A 13,625-nucleotide genomic window follows, 5' to 3' on the forward strand; every position below is an offset into this window, starting at 1 on the left:
TGTTTCTCTCTCATCGATGTTTCTGGCTCTCTATCCCTCTCCCTTCTTCTCTGTAAAAAAAATCAATAAAATTTATTAAAAAAAAAAACATAAAGCACATAAAACATAAAGAAATGGGAGATGGCGCCGTAACCACAAAACAAAGCACGAGTCCAACGTAATGATTTCAGAGAGGAAGGAAGAGGGAAAGAGAAATAGAAACAGCCTGCAACCCGGGTTTGTGCGCTGGACGGGAATCGAACCCAGGACCCTTCAGCCCGCCGTCCTACGCTCTAGCCAGCGAGCCAACCCTTGAGCTGTTAAGGCTGACCTCTGACCTCAGCCTGGGCGCGCAGGCCGGGCCTGTGCCTGCAGAGCGCTGCCCCCGCCCGTAGAGGGCGCTCCGACTCCGCGAGAGCAGACAAGCCCGCAGCCCTGCGCTCAGGGGGGGGAGGGGGCGGGGGGAGGGGAGGGGGCGGGGCGTGAAACCGGGGGGCGGTGACTCACGATGCGCTCCTCTCCTGGAAGGAGGGCGTGTGGCCAGCTAGAGAGCAGCCAAGTTCAGAGAAAACATCATAAAACACCAGGGAACACAAGCAGGCCATTGTTCCCTTAGGAAAACAACGACGCGCTTAATGATTTCCACCCGGAGGTGCCCGCAGGGTCAGGCCGCTTCCCCGGGCCAGGCGGCGGCCTCGGGGGCATGGAGAGGCCACAGGCATCGGATCCTCGGTAGCGATTCTGGCCTCAATTCTGCAAACCGTTAGCATTTGCTGCGGGGCTCACCCTGGTCCAGGCCTCAGGTAAGAGGTGCCCCCGGGGGCAGCTGGTCGACCTGGGAGATGCCCCTGCCCCCCCCACCCCCCCGCCCCCCTCCATGAAGTGAGTTGGAATCTTTTTGCTGGGGAGGGTCTTGCCTTCAATTTATAAAAAGCATATCCAGCCCTGATCGGTTTGGCTCAGTGGATAGAGCATCGGCCTGGGGACTTAAGGGTCCCAGGTTCGATTCCGGTCAAGGGCATGTACCTTGGTTGCGGGCACATCCCCAGTGGGGAGATGTGCAGGAGGCAGCTGATCAATGTTTCTCTCTCATCAATGCTTCTGACTCTCTGTCCCTCTCCCTTCCCCTCTGTAAAAAATCAATAAAATATATTTAAATAAATAAATAAATAAATAAAAAGCATATCCAGGCCAGGCTGGCGGGCCAGGCTGGCGGGGCTCAGTGGTGGAGTCTCAACCTGTGAACCAGGAGGTCACGGTTCAATACCCGGTCGGTAGGTAGGTAGGCCTGCATATTACCCCCCCCCCCCCGTTTTGGGGGCTCGCTCCCCAGGGTGGGGCGTGCAGGAGGCAGCCGATCCATGATTCTCTCTCATCATTGATGTTTCTATCTCTCTCTCTCCTTTCCCATTCTCTCTGAAATCAATTTTATATATTTTTTTAAAAATATATTTTATTGATTTTTTACAGAGAGGAAGGGAGAGAGATAGAGAGCCAGAAACATCAATGAGAGAGAAACATCGATCAGCTGCCTCCTGCACATCCCCCACTGGGGATATGCCCGCAACCAAGGTACATGCCCCTGACCGGAATCGAACCTGGGACCTTTCAGTCCGCAGGCCGACGCTCTATCCACCGAGCCAAACCGGTTTCGGCTGAAATCAATTTTAAAAGATTTTTTTAATAAAAAGCATACCCTCTTTTTTTAAATATATGTTTTTACTGATTTTAGAGAGGAAGGGGGAGGAGAGATAGAAACATCAATGATGAGAGAGAATCATGGATCTGGATCGGCTGCCTCCTGCATGCCCCTTACTGGGGTGGGGGGTCAAGCCCACAACCCCACAACCCAGGCATGTGCCCTTGACCAGAATCGAACCCAGGACCTTTCAGTCTGCAGGCCGACACGCTATCCCCTGAGCAAAACCAGCTAAGGCAAAAGCATACCCTCCGTATAGTGCAATAAAGCAAAACACAATAAAACGAGATACACCTGTGTTCCGAGCAATTTAATTTAAAAGGAAGGACAGGCGGGCAGGAGAGGGGGGGAGAGGAAAGGGAGAGGGGCCAGCAGAGGGAGGAGGAGGAGGAGGAGGGAGAGGAAGAAAGGCCAGCCGGGCAGTGTCCCTGCTGCCTACGGGTGGGTGACAGGATCAAATCGCGGGCAATGCCACCGGAGACTCGTCTCCCAGGAGTCCGTCGGGGGCAGAGGACGGAGCGGTTTAGTCCCCCCTGCGTCGTTTTCCGCCCGGCAGAGCGGATCCCACGTGAACCAGGAAGGAGGAAGTGGCCGCTGTCTGTCCTGGTAGGCCCTTTGGGGAAGCAGAATGGAAGGAGTGCATGGCTGGCTGGTCAGGTCAGTGGTTAGAACATTGGCCTGTGGACCACAGGGTCACAGGTTCGACTCCAGGCCAAGGGCACGTACCCCTGTTGCAGGTTCGGCCTCAGCTCCATTGGTGTGTCTCTCGCCCATCGATGTTTCTCTCCCCCTCCTCTCCCCTCCCTGCCACGCTCTCTAAAGATCAATAGAATCCTCCTCGGGTGAGAATTAAAAACATATATCTTGGCCCTCGCTGGTTTAGCTCAGTGGATAGAGCATCGGCCTGTGGACGGAAGGGTTCCAGGTTCGATTCCGGTTAAGGGCACATGCCGGGGTTTCGGGCTCCATCCCCAGAGTGGGGCCTGTGGAAAGTCGCTGGTCAGAGATTCTCTCTCGTCGTTGATGTTTCTCTCTCTCTCTCTCCCTCTCCCTCTGAAATCAATAAAAATATATTTAAAAAGATAAAATAGCCCTAGCCCAGTGGTCGGCAAACTCATTAGTCACCAGAGCCAAATATCAACAGTACAACGATTGAAATTTCTTTTAAGAGCCACATTTTTTTTAAATTAAATCTTTATTGTTCAGATTATTACATTTGTTCCTTTCCCCCCCCCCCCCCATAACTCCCCTCCTCCCAGTAAGAGCCAAATTTTTTAAACTTAAACTATATAGGTAGGTACATTGTTATTAACTTAATTAGGGTCCTCCTAAGGCTTAGGAAGAGCCACACTCAAGGGGCCAAAGAGCCGCATGTGGCTCGCGAGCCACAGTTTGCCGACCACGGCCCTAGCCGGTTTGGCTCAGTGGGTAGAGCATCAGCCTGCGAACTGAAGGGTTCCGGGTTCGATTCCAGTCAAGGGCACATGCCTGGGTTTCGGGCTCGATCCCCAGTGTGGGGCGTGCAAGAGGCAGCCAATCACTGATTCTCTCTCATCATTGATGTTTCTATCTCTCTCTCCCTCTCCCTTCCTCTCTGAAATCCATAAAAATATATATTAAAAATAAATAAAAATAAATAAAAGCGAAGTGGGCAGCATAGTTTCTGTGTTGGCTCTGAGGTGTTACGTGGCGTCGGGAACCTAGAGGACCCAACCCCCATCAGGCACCCTGACATTCCCCGGGGTTCAGACATCCCGTGTCTGATAGGAAGACTGTACTCGCAGCCAGACTGCTTGCGACATCTGGCCCGGGGCGGGAAACCCGTGCTCCCAGTGAGATAGCTGGGAAGGGAGTGGGCGTTCTCGTCTTGATCCTGATTTAAATTTAGCTCCTGGTGTTATTTTTATGACAGTCCCTAACTAAAGCAGCGGTTCTCAACCTTCTGGCCCTTTACATACAGTTCCTCATGTGGTGACCCCCAACCATAAAGTTATTTTCGTGGCTGCTTCGTCACTGTCATGTTGCTACTGTGATGACCCATCATGTAAATATCTGAGATGCAGGATGGTCTTAGGCGGCCCCTGTGAAAGGGTCGTTCGACCGCCAGAGGGGTCGCGACCCACAGGTTGAGAACCGCTGCGAAAGCCTCTAGTGTATACTCAGTGGGGTCCCGAATTTTAGGCGAAGGTCTCTGTCATCTACCTGTGTCTGCCTGTCTGGTTAGCATCTGTCTTCATCTATCTGCCTATTATCTCTACGGATCTACCTATCAGGGTTCGATTGCGGGCTCGATCCCCAGTGGGGGGCGTGCAGGAGGCAGCCGATCAATGATTCTCTCTCATCATGGATGTTTCTCTCCCTCTCCTTTCCTCTCAGAAATCAGTATTTAAAAGAATAAAGAGGGACCCCCTCCCTCCTACGACCCCCATAGACCCTTACATGTATTGCCTCTTTTATATTTTAAAGTGTCTTATTTATGTCTCTGTCTATGTTTTATCTGTCTCTCTCCCTAGAATGTGCCCTGGAGGGACCATGTCTGTATTTTTTTTTAATATGTTTTTATTGATTTCAGAGAGAGGGAGAGAGAAACATCAATGATGAGAGAGAATCATGGATCGGCTGCCTCCTGCACACCCCACCCTGGGGATCGAGCCCGCAACCTGGGCCTGTGCCCTGACCGGGACTCGAACTCGCCACCTTTGCTGTACAGGATGACACTCCCACCGACGGAGCCACCCGGCCGGGGCGGACACGTCTGCTTTACCCATTGTCGTGTCCCCCGTGCCTGGGACCATTGTGCAAGGCCACAAGGTAACGGCTGAAGGAAGGAAAGACTGAATCACAGCCGCCTTTATCGAGATCTCAGTAAATGCCTTTCCCTGCCACAGCCGCCCCGAGGGAGCTGTCACCAGGAAGGAATCCTCCCGGGGCCCAGGGTCACGGGGAAAAGGCCCAGTTTCCGTTCAGACACAGCCTGCCCCAGACTCTGTGCACGGAGAGGGAGAGGGAGAAAGAGAGAGAGACAGAGAGACAGAGAGAGACAGACACACACAGAGACAGCAACACACAGAGAGAGACAGAGAGACACACACAAAGAGACAGTGACACAGAGAAGAGAGACAAACAGACACAGACACACACACACACAGAGACAGAGAGAGAGAGAGACAGACAGACAGACAGAGAGAGAGAGAGAGAGACAGGGCTGGCCTATCACATGAGTGAGCACACCCAAGCCAGCCCGAGCGCGCTCTCTCTCTCTCTCTCTCTCTCTCTCTCTCTCTCTCTCTCTCTCTCTCTCTCTCTCTCGGCCTGGGTTTATCTGGGAAAGGAGTGAGGGTTCTGGAAACCATCTGGGTCCCTAGTTCCCGGAGAGAAACTGGCTGGGACGCAGCCCTGGGCCCGCTCCAGTTCTGCTGGAGGACACAGCCCACCTTGCAGACTGCATCGTGGACACCGGTGCCGGGCTGGCGGCCAAGCCTGCGGTCAGGGTTCAAATGCTGCCTTCCGGCCGCTGTCTGCGAGCCCTCAACGCTGCCAGCTGCTACTTGTGTATGGCTGTCTTTATCTCCGCGCCTCCTCAGGCCGCCTTCCAGATGGGCCGCAGACACCTGCCCTCACTGGAGATCATCAAGCAACGACCTCTGACCCAGGAGGGCACGGTTGGATTCGGGCCATGGCACAGGCCCGGGTTGCAGGCTTCCTCCCCAGGAGGGGGTGTGCAGGAGGCAGCCAATCGACGGTTCTTTCTCATCATTGATGTTTTTCTCTCCCTCCCTCTCACCTTCCTCAGTGAAATCATAAAAAATATATTTTTTAAAAACTCACAAAGCGCCCTGACCGGTTTGGCTCAGTGGATACAGCGTCAGCCTGCAGACTCAAGGGTCCCGGGTTTGATTCCGGTCAAGGGCATGTACCTTGGTTGCGGGCACATCCCCAGTAGGGAGTATGCAGGAGGCAGCCGATCCATAATTCTCTCTCATCATTGATGTTTCTATCTCTCTCTCCCTCTCCCTTCCTCTCTGAAATCAACAAAAAATATATTTTAAAAATAATATCAGTGAGCCCTAGCCAGTTTTGCTCAATGGTTAGAGTGTCGACCCATGGACTGAAGGGTCCCAGGTTCGATTCCAGTCAAGGGCATGTGCCTGGGTTGTGAGTTTGATCCCCAGTGGGGGGCATGCAGGAGGCAGCCGATCAATGATTCTCTCTCATCCTTGATGTTTCTATCTCTCTTTCCCTCTCCCTTCCTCTCTCTGAAATTAATAAAAATATATTTTAAAAAATTTAAGGTCTTCTGTTAGTCTTTTTTTTTTTTTTAATGTTTTCATTGATTTCAGAGAGGAAGGGAGAGGGAGAGAGAGATAGAAACATCACTGATGAGAGAGAACCATCGATCGGCTGTCTCCTGCACGCCCCACACTGGGGATCAAGCCTGAAACCCAGGGAATGTGCCCCAACTGGAAACTGAACCTTGACTTCCTGGTTCATGGGTCGACACTCAACCACTGAGCCGCATGGGCTGGGCTGTTCCACTTTTTTATGCATTCACTGGTTGATTCTTTATATATATATATATATATATATATATATATATATATATATATACCCTAACCAGTTTGGCTCAGTGGATAGAGTGTCGGCCTGCGGACTGAAGGGTCCCAGGTTCGATTGCAGTCAAGGGCATGTACCTTGGTTGCGGGCACATCCCCAGTAGGGCGTGTGCAGGAGGCAGCTGATCGATGTTTCTCTCTCATCGATGTTTCTAACTCTCTATCCCTCTCCCTTCCTCTCTGTAAAAAATCAATAAAATATATTTAAAAAATAAATAAATATGTATATATGTGTGTGTATATATGTGCATATATATGTATATATACACACACACATATATATGTGAAGATTTTTTATTGACTTTTAGAGCGAGAGAAACATTGATGTGAGAGCGAAACATGAATCGGATGCCTCCTGCACGCCACCAACCGGGGATCCAGCCTGCACCCTGGGCATGTGCCCTGACCCAGAATCGAACCGGCTACCATTCTGGTGCACCAGATGACGCCCAACCAACTGAGCCACACTGGCCAGGGCGGATTCATTCTTGCATGTGCCCTGACCGGGGTTGGAACCGGCAACCTTGGCTTAGAGGGATGGCGCTCTCACCACTGAGCTACCCGGCCAGAGCAGCAATGAACTTGTCTGTCTTGTTCACTCGCCGCGCCTCCTTGCTCAGCTCTGGGAGGCAGTCCTTCTGAAGGAGGGAGAATGAACTGGCTCCCTCCTCCACAGCCGGGATGAGTGCATTTCGCTGACTCCCGTGTGACCTCACATGGGTGCCCCTACCCCGGCCCTAGCAGGGCCCAGCTCCGCAGACCATGGCGAGTTATTTCTGTGAGTCTTCACGGAACCACGCCTTTTAACCGCGGATTTAGAGAGCCCGCGAGTGGGGGAAGCCTGGGTCCAGCCCCAGATTCCCCGAAATGAGGTGTATTTGCGGAAGCCCGCTGGCCCTGGGCCCCAGGCGACGGCCCCGAGGGCATGCCGAGGTGACAGAGGCCCGGGGGCCACTGGCATCTGTGAAGGGGACCTGCCCTTTGCTCCCTCGGGCCCCTCCCAGAGGCTAATGGAATAAGGCGTCTGTATTCATTCGTCATCATGAGGCTCCCTGCCTGGCAGCATAGAAATAGCTCCTTAAAATGCACGCGTGGCTATGTGTTTTGGCCTGGGAATATGTTTACCGTGGTAGAGGATTCAGAAAATAAAAAATTAAAAACACACACACACACACAAAACAAACAAACAAACAACACTCCCCCCAAAAAACAAAAACAAAGGTGAATAGTGAACGTCTGTCACCCCTACCCGTTGTCCAGTTCTCCTTTCTGTCTGGTCTGAACCAATGTCTTTTGTACCTTTCCAGGCCTTTCTTTTTAATTGTTTTCTTTCTTTCTTTCTTTCTTTTTTTTTAAAAAATATATTTTATTGATTTTTTACAGAGTGGAAGGGAGATAGAGAGTTAGAAACATCGATGAGAGAGAAACATCGATCAGCTGCCTCCCGCACATCTCCCACTGGGGATGTGCCCGCAACCAAGACACACGCCCCTGACCGGAATCGAACCCGGGACCCTTCAGTCCGCAGGCCGACGCTCTATCCACTGAGCCAAACCGGTTACGGCTCTTTCTTTCTTTTTAATATTTTATTTTTTACTTTAAAAATATATTTCTTTATTGATTTCAGAGAGGCAGGAAGAGGGAGCGAGAGCTAGAAACATCAATGATGAGAGAGAATCATTGATTGGCTGCCTCCTGCAAGTTCCCTACTGGGGATCGAGCCCACAACCCGGGCATGTGCCCTTGACCGGAACTGAACCTGGGACCCTTCAGTCCGCAGGCCGACGCTCTATCCACTGACCCAGACCGGCGAGGGCTGCATACTTTATATAATATTAGCGTAGATGATAGGTTGTGTAATACTCAGCCTGTACTGACTTGGAGCCGTTGTTCTAACCATCTCAGATGCACTGAGTCATATAATCTATAGATAGGTATCATTTCAAACAAGGGTGTCTAAAATTTAAAAATAATACATGCCCATGAAGAAGTTTCATTTCCACCCCCGGGCCCTCATTTTTTTGCCCTCACAGCTCACCACGTTTATGAGTTTCTCCTGTACCCGTGCAATGTTTATGCAAACAAACATAGTAAAATAGGCATACGGCCCCGGCCTGTGTGGCTCAGTTGGTTTAGCGTCGGCCCCATGCACCGAGAGGTCACAGGTTCAATTCCCGGTCAAGGCACATGCTCCTGTTGTGGGCTCCATCCCCAGTAGGGAGCGTGCAGGAGGCAGCCAATGGATGGTCCACTCTCTCATGGATGTTTCTCTCTCTCTCCCTCTCCCTTCCTCTCTCTAAAATCAATAAAAGCGTATTTTTAAGAAATAGGCATACATGTCCTTACTTTTAAATTTTCTCACACAAAAGGTTATATTCTCATACACCGTTCTGCCTTGGGCCTTTTTCACTTATGAATGTATCTGACAGAATATTTCATTATTATTATCTATATATCTATATATCTATATGTCTATATCTATATCTATCTATTTTTTAAAATATATTTTATTGATTTTTTTTAACAGAGAGGAAGGGAGAGGAATAGAGAGTTAGAAACATCGATGAGAGAGAAACATCAATCAGCTGCCTCCTGCACACCCCCCCCCCCCCCGCACTGGGGATGTGCCCGCAACCAAGGTACATGCCCTTGACCAGAATCGAACCTGGGACCTTTCATTCCGCAGGCCGAAGCTCTATCCACTGAGCCAAACCGGCCAGGGCTATATCTATCTATTTATCTATCTATTTATTGATTTCAGAGAGGAAGGGAGAGGGAGAGAGAGATAGATATGATGAGAGAGAATCACTGATCGGCTGCCTCCTGCACACCCCACACTGGGGATGTGCCCGCAACCCAGGCACGTGCCCTTGATCAGAATCGAACCCGGGACCCTTCAGTCCGCAGGCCAATGCTCCATCCACTGAGCCAAACTGGCCAGGGCTATATATATTTTTTGTTAATCCTCACCTGATGATATTTTTTTCATTGCTTTATTTTTTTTAGAGAGTGGAAGGGAGGGAGGGTGAGAGAGAGAGAAACATGGATGTGAGAGAGACACATGGATTGGTTGCCTCCTGCAGGCGCCCCTACCTGACCTGGGGCAGGGTGTGAGCCTCATGGGGAATGAAATCCATGACCCTTGGGTGTGTGGCCAACGTGCTATAACCACTTACCACAGGGCCAGGAACCTACTTTTTGGGGTTGTTTATTTTTATTTATTTTATTTTATTTTTTAAAATATATTTTATTGATTTTTTTACAGAGAGGAAGGGAGAGGGATAGAGAGCTAGAAACATTGATGAGAGAGAAACATCGATCAGCTGCCTACTTCATACCCATTGGGGATGTGCCCGCAACCAAGGTACATGCCCTTGACCGGAATCGAACCTGGGACCCTTGAGTCCGCAGGCCCAGCTCTATCCACTGAGCCACACCGGCTTTGGCGATGGGGGTTTTTTAGACGCACACATTGTTACCTTGTCTGCAGGCATCATCGCTCGCTTCTCTGTCCCCTGCAGATGGAGGCTTGGTTTCTCTCCAATCTGATAAGCACCTTGAGCAAGAGGAGCTCACAAACCCACAGATTTCCTTCCTCCCTCCCCCCACCCCACCCCACCCCCCAAGGCAGCCTGCAGCTCCACAGCCCGAGACTTCGGCCTGTTTTGCTTAAGGACCACGAGAAAGTCAGTCTGCACGGTGGGGAGCAGGCAGATGCCTCATCAGGGCCCGAACCCTCCTCTGGGCAGCGAGAGGGGGAGCTCCCAGGCTCCCCCAGGGGAATACGATCTCCTACCCAGTGCGGTCCTGGCTGCAAACGACAGGCATTGCTTCCGGACCCAGAAGCGAGGGGGATGGAATGGAAGGAGGGTGAGCACATCCCCGAAGGCTCTGGCAGGGAGCCAGGGGGAGAGATTGGAGAGGATGTTCCTGGGGTCACCTGCAACCACAGCCCAGCCCCCCTGGCTGTGCAGCCGCTGGGAGCTCAGGGACACGCCCCCCACCCCACACTCCAGCAAGGACACCTTCACTTTTGCTGATACACTTTTTTCTTTTTCTTTCTTTTCTCTTCTTTTCTTTCCCTTTTCATTTCTTCTCTTTCTTTCTTCCTTTCTTTCAAATTACATTTTTTTAAAAATATATATATTTCTTTATTGATTTCAGAAAGAAAGGGAGAAGGGGAGAGAGAGAAACATCAATGATGAGAATCATTGATTGGCTGCCTCCAGCAGGTCCCCTGCTGGGGATCGAGCCCGCAACCCAGGCATGTGCCCTTGGCCGGATTCGAACCTGGGACCCTTCAGTCCACAGGCTGACACTCTATCCACTGAGCCAAACCAGCCAGGGCTCAAATTACATATTTTTTAAAATATATTTTTATTGATTTTTTACAGAGAGGAAGGGAAAGAGATAGTCAGAAACATCGATGAGAGAGAAACATCGATCAGCCGCCTCCTGCACATCCCCCACCGGGGATGTGCCCGCAACCCAGGTACATGCCCTTGACCGGAATCGAACCTGGGACCCTTCAGTCCACAGGCTGACGCTCTATCCACTGAGCCAAACCAGCCAGGGCTCAAATTACATTTTTTATTGACTTCAGAGAGGAAGGGAAAGGGAGAGAGAGAGAGAAAGATCAAGGGTGAGAGAGAATCATGGATCGGCTGCCTCCTGCACAAAGTTTTATTTCATTATTATTTTTCCTTCTTTAATAACATTTTTTTTACTGTGGACATACCATATTTTTCTGTGTATAAGATGCTATTTTTTTCTAAAATCGTTAGACTGAAAATCGAGGGGCATCTTATATATGGAAGTCAGAGTGCATAGATGCCCATACCTGGTCAAACAGGCTTCCTCCAGTCACGGCCTTATCGTTTCTGACGTCAGCTCATGCCCTCATTGGAGGTGGAGGTGGAGAGTGTGCAGATGCAACAGGGACCGGAGCATTCTGAGCCCATAAAGATGTCAAAAAGTAAAAAGGCCGAAACCGGTTTGGCTCAGTGGATAGAGCGTCAGCTTGTGGACTGAAAGGTCCCAGGTTCGATTCCGGTCAAGGGCATGTACCTGGGTTGCGGGCACATCCCCAGTGGGAGATGTGCAGGAGGCAGCTGATCGATGTTTCTCTCTCATCGATGTTTCTAACTCTCTATCTCTCTCCCTTCCTCTCTGTAAAAAATCAATAAAATATATTAAAAAAAAAAAAAAAAAGTAAAAAGATAAATACCGATAAGCGACTGTCTTACTCTGCAAAATCAAGCTGGATGCAATCAGCTCTGCAGAAGAGCATGGAAATAGAGCTTCGGAGAGACCCTGTGGGCCTCCTCCCACTGAGTGTGTGATCAGATAGTGGAGAAAACAGGAAGAACAACTCAAGATGCCAAAAAGGAAGGCCTTAAGAGGAAAACCAGAAAAATGTTTAAAATATTGATTTCCTAATTTTGGGGTTGAAAAAGTGGGGGCGTCTTATACATGAGGGCATCTTATACACGGAAAAATACGGTAATTACAGGTGTCCCCTCCCTCCTTTGGCTTCCTCCCCTTTCCCCTCCCCTGCCTCTCCCTCCCTTGGCCTTCACCAAACTATTGTCCATGCCCACGGGGTATGCATAGATGTTCTTTAGCTAAGCCCTTCACCTCCCTTCCTAATTAATTATTATTTTAATATTTTCTTATTGATTCATTTTAGAGAGAGAGGAAGGGAGAGAGGAACGTCGATTTGTTGTTCCACTTTTCTATGCATGCACTGAAAGTTCTCTACTCACTGAACAAGTACCATATTTTAGCTTTAAATTAAGCATAAACAGCTCAGCTGGTTGGAACATTATCCCGCTAGGCCAAGGTTGCAGGTTCGATCCCTGGGAACCTTGAATGCATAAATAAGTGGAACAACAAATCTCTCTCTCTTTTCCTCCCTTTCTCTAAAACTAATCAATAAATGTAAAGACTTAAATTTTTTTTATCTGGGTATATATTCCCCCAACTGAAGACTCTATGTCCCCGTCTCCCTTACATATATGTGGCCATGTAACTAAGTTCTGGACAATGGGATCTGCATGGAATGTGTACAATTTCAGGATCACACAGGACAGAGGAAAGGAGGATCCCAGCCCCAACCCCTCCTCTTCCTGCGGCTGCCATGGCAACATGGGGACCCTGATGAAGGTGACAGGGCAAACCAGGTGCATGACTCCTGGAGGCTGTGGAGGCCCCACATCCACCGTGGATTGCAAACGCTTGGCTTTCTGCAAGAGAGAGAAACGAGCTGCTATCTCGTGCGGGTCTACATTGTGCAATACAGGCCCATGGAGGCGGAAGAGGCAAGCACGCTGCTCTCCGCTAGAGTTTGCAAAGGGAGTGTGTCCCCGCTAACACTTTGCGATTTTTTGGTGTGTGTGTGTGTGTGTGTGTATATGTATATATGAAATGTTTGTATTGATTTCAGAGAAAAGAAGGGAGAGGAAGCCAGAGAAAATCATGAATCGAGAGAAAATCATGAATCGGCTGCCTCCTGCACACCCCACACTGGGCATCAAGCCCACAACCCAGGCATGTGCCCTGACTGGGAATTGAACCGTGACCTCCTGATTCATAGGTCGAGACTCAACCACTGAGCTATGCCAGCTGTTCTTAAAATATTTTTTTTTTTTTTACTGATTTCAGAGAGGAAGGGAGAGGGAGAGAGAGAAAGGGAAACATCAATGACGAGAGAGAATCATTGATTGGCTGCCTCCTGCATGCCCCAACCCAGGCATGTGCCCTGACCGGGAATCGAGCCATGACCTCCTGGTTCATAGGTCGAAGCTCAACCACGGAGCCACGCCAGCTGGGCCTCACTGACACTTTGATGTCAGACTTCTGGCCTTCAGCACTGTGAGAGAATGTTTTTGGGGTTTTTTTGGGTTTTTTTTTTTGTCATTTTAAGCCCTAAGATTGTGAGGATTTGCTATGGCAGCCCAAGCAAACAAACACAGGCGGACAGCAGTCCGGTCCCACCTTCTCCAGGCGCTGCATTCACTCTCCACCTCTGCTCACAGCTGGCTGTGCAGGGGACTTGATCTTTGAATCCCCCACAGATTCCCTTCCGGTAAATGCATTGGTGACATCATGCAGAAAAGACCTAAAGAGCAGGAAGGAGCAGATAACACCGGGTATGTCTTATTCTTTTATTTTTTTAAACAATATATTTGTATTGATTTCAGAGAGGAAGGGAGAGGGAGAGAGAGAGAAACATCAATGAGGAGAGAGAATCACTGACCGGCTGCCTCCTGCACGCCCCCCTTCTGGGGCTCGAGCCCGGAACCCAAGCTCGTACCCGGACCAGGAATCTAACC

Source organism: Myotis nattereri (assembly GCF_964212035.1).
Source record: "Myotis nattereri genome assembly, chromosome: 15".
Taxonomy (NCBI): Eukaryota; Metazoa; Chordata; class Mammalia; order Chiroptera; family Vespertilionidae; genus Myotis; species Myotis nattereri.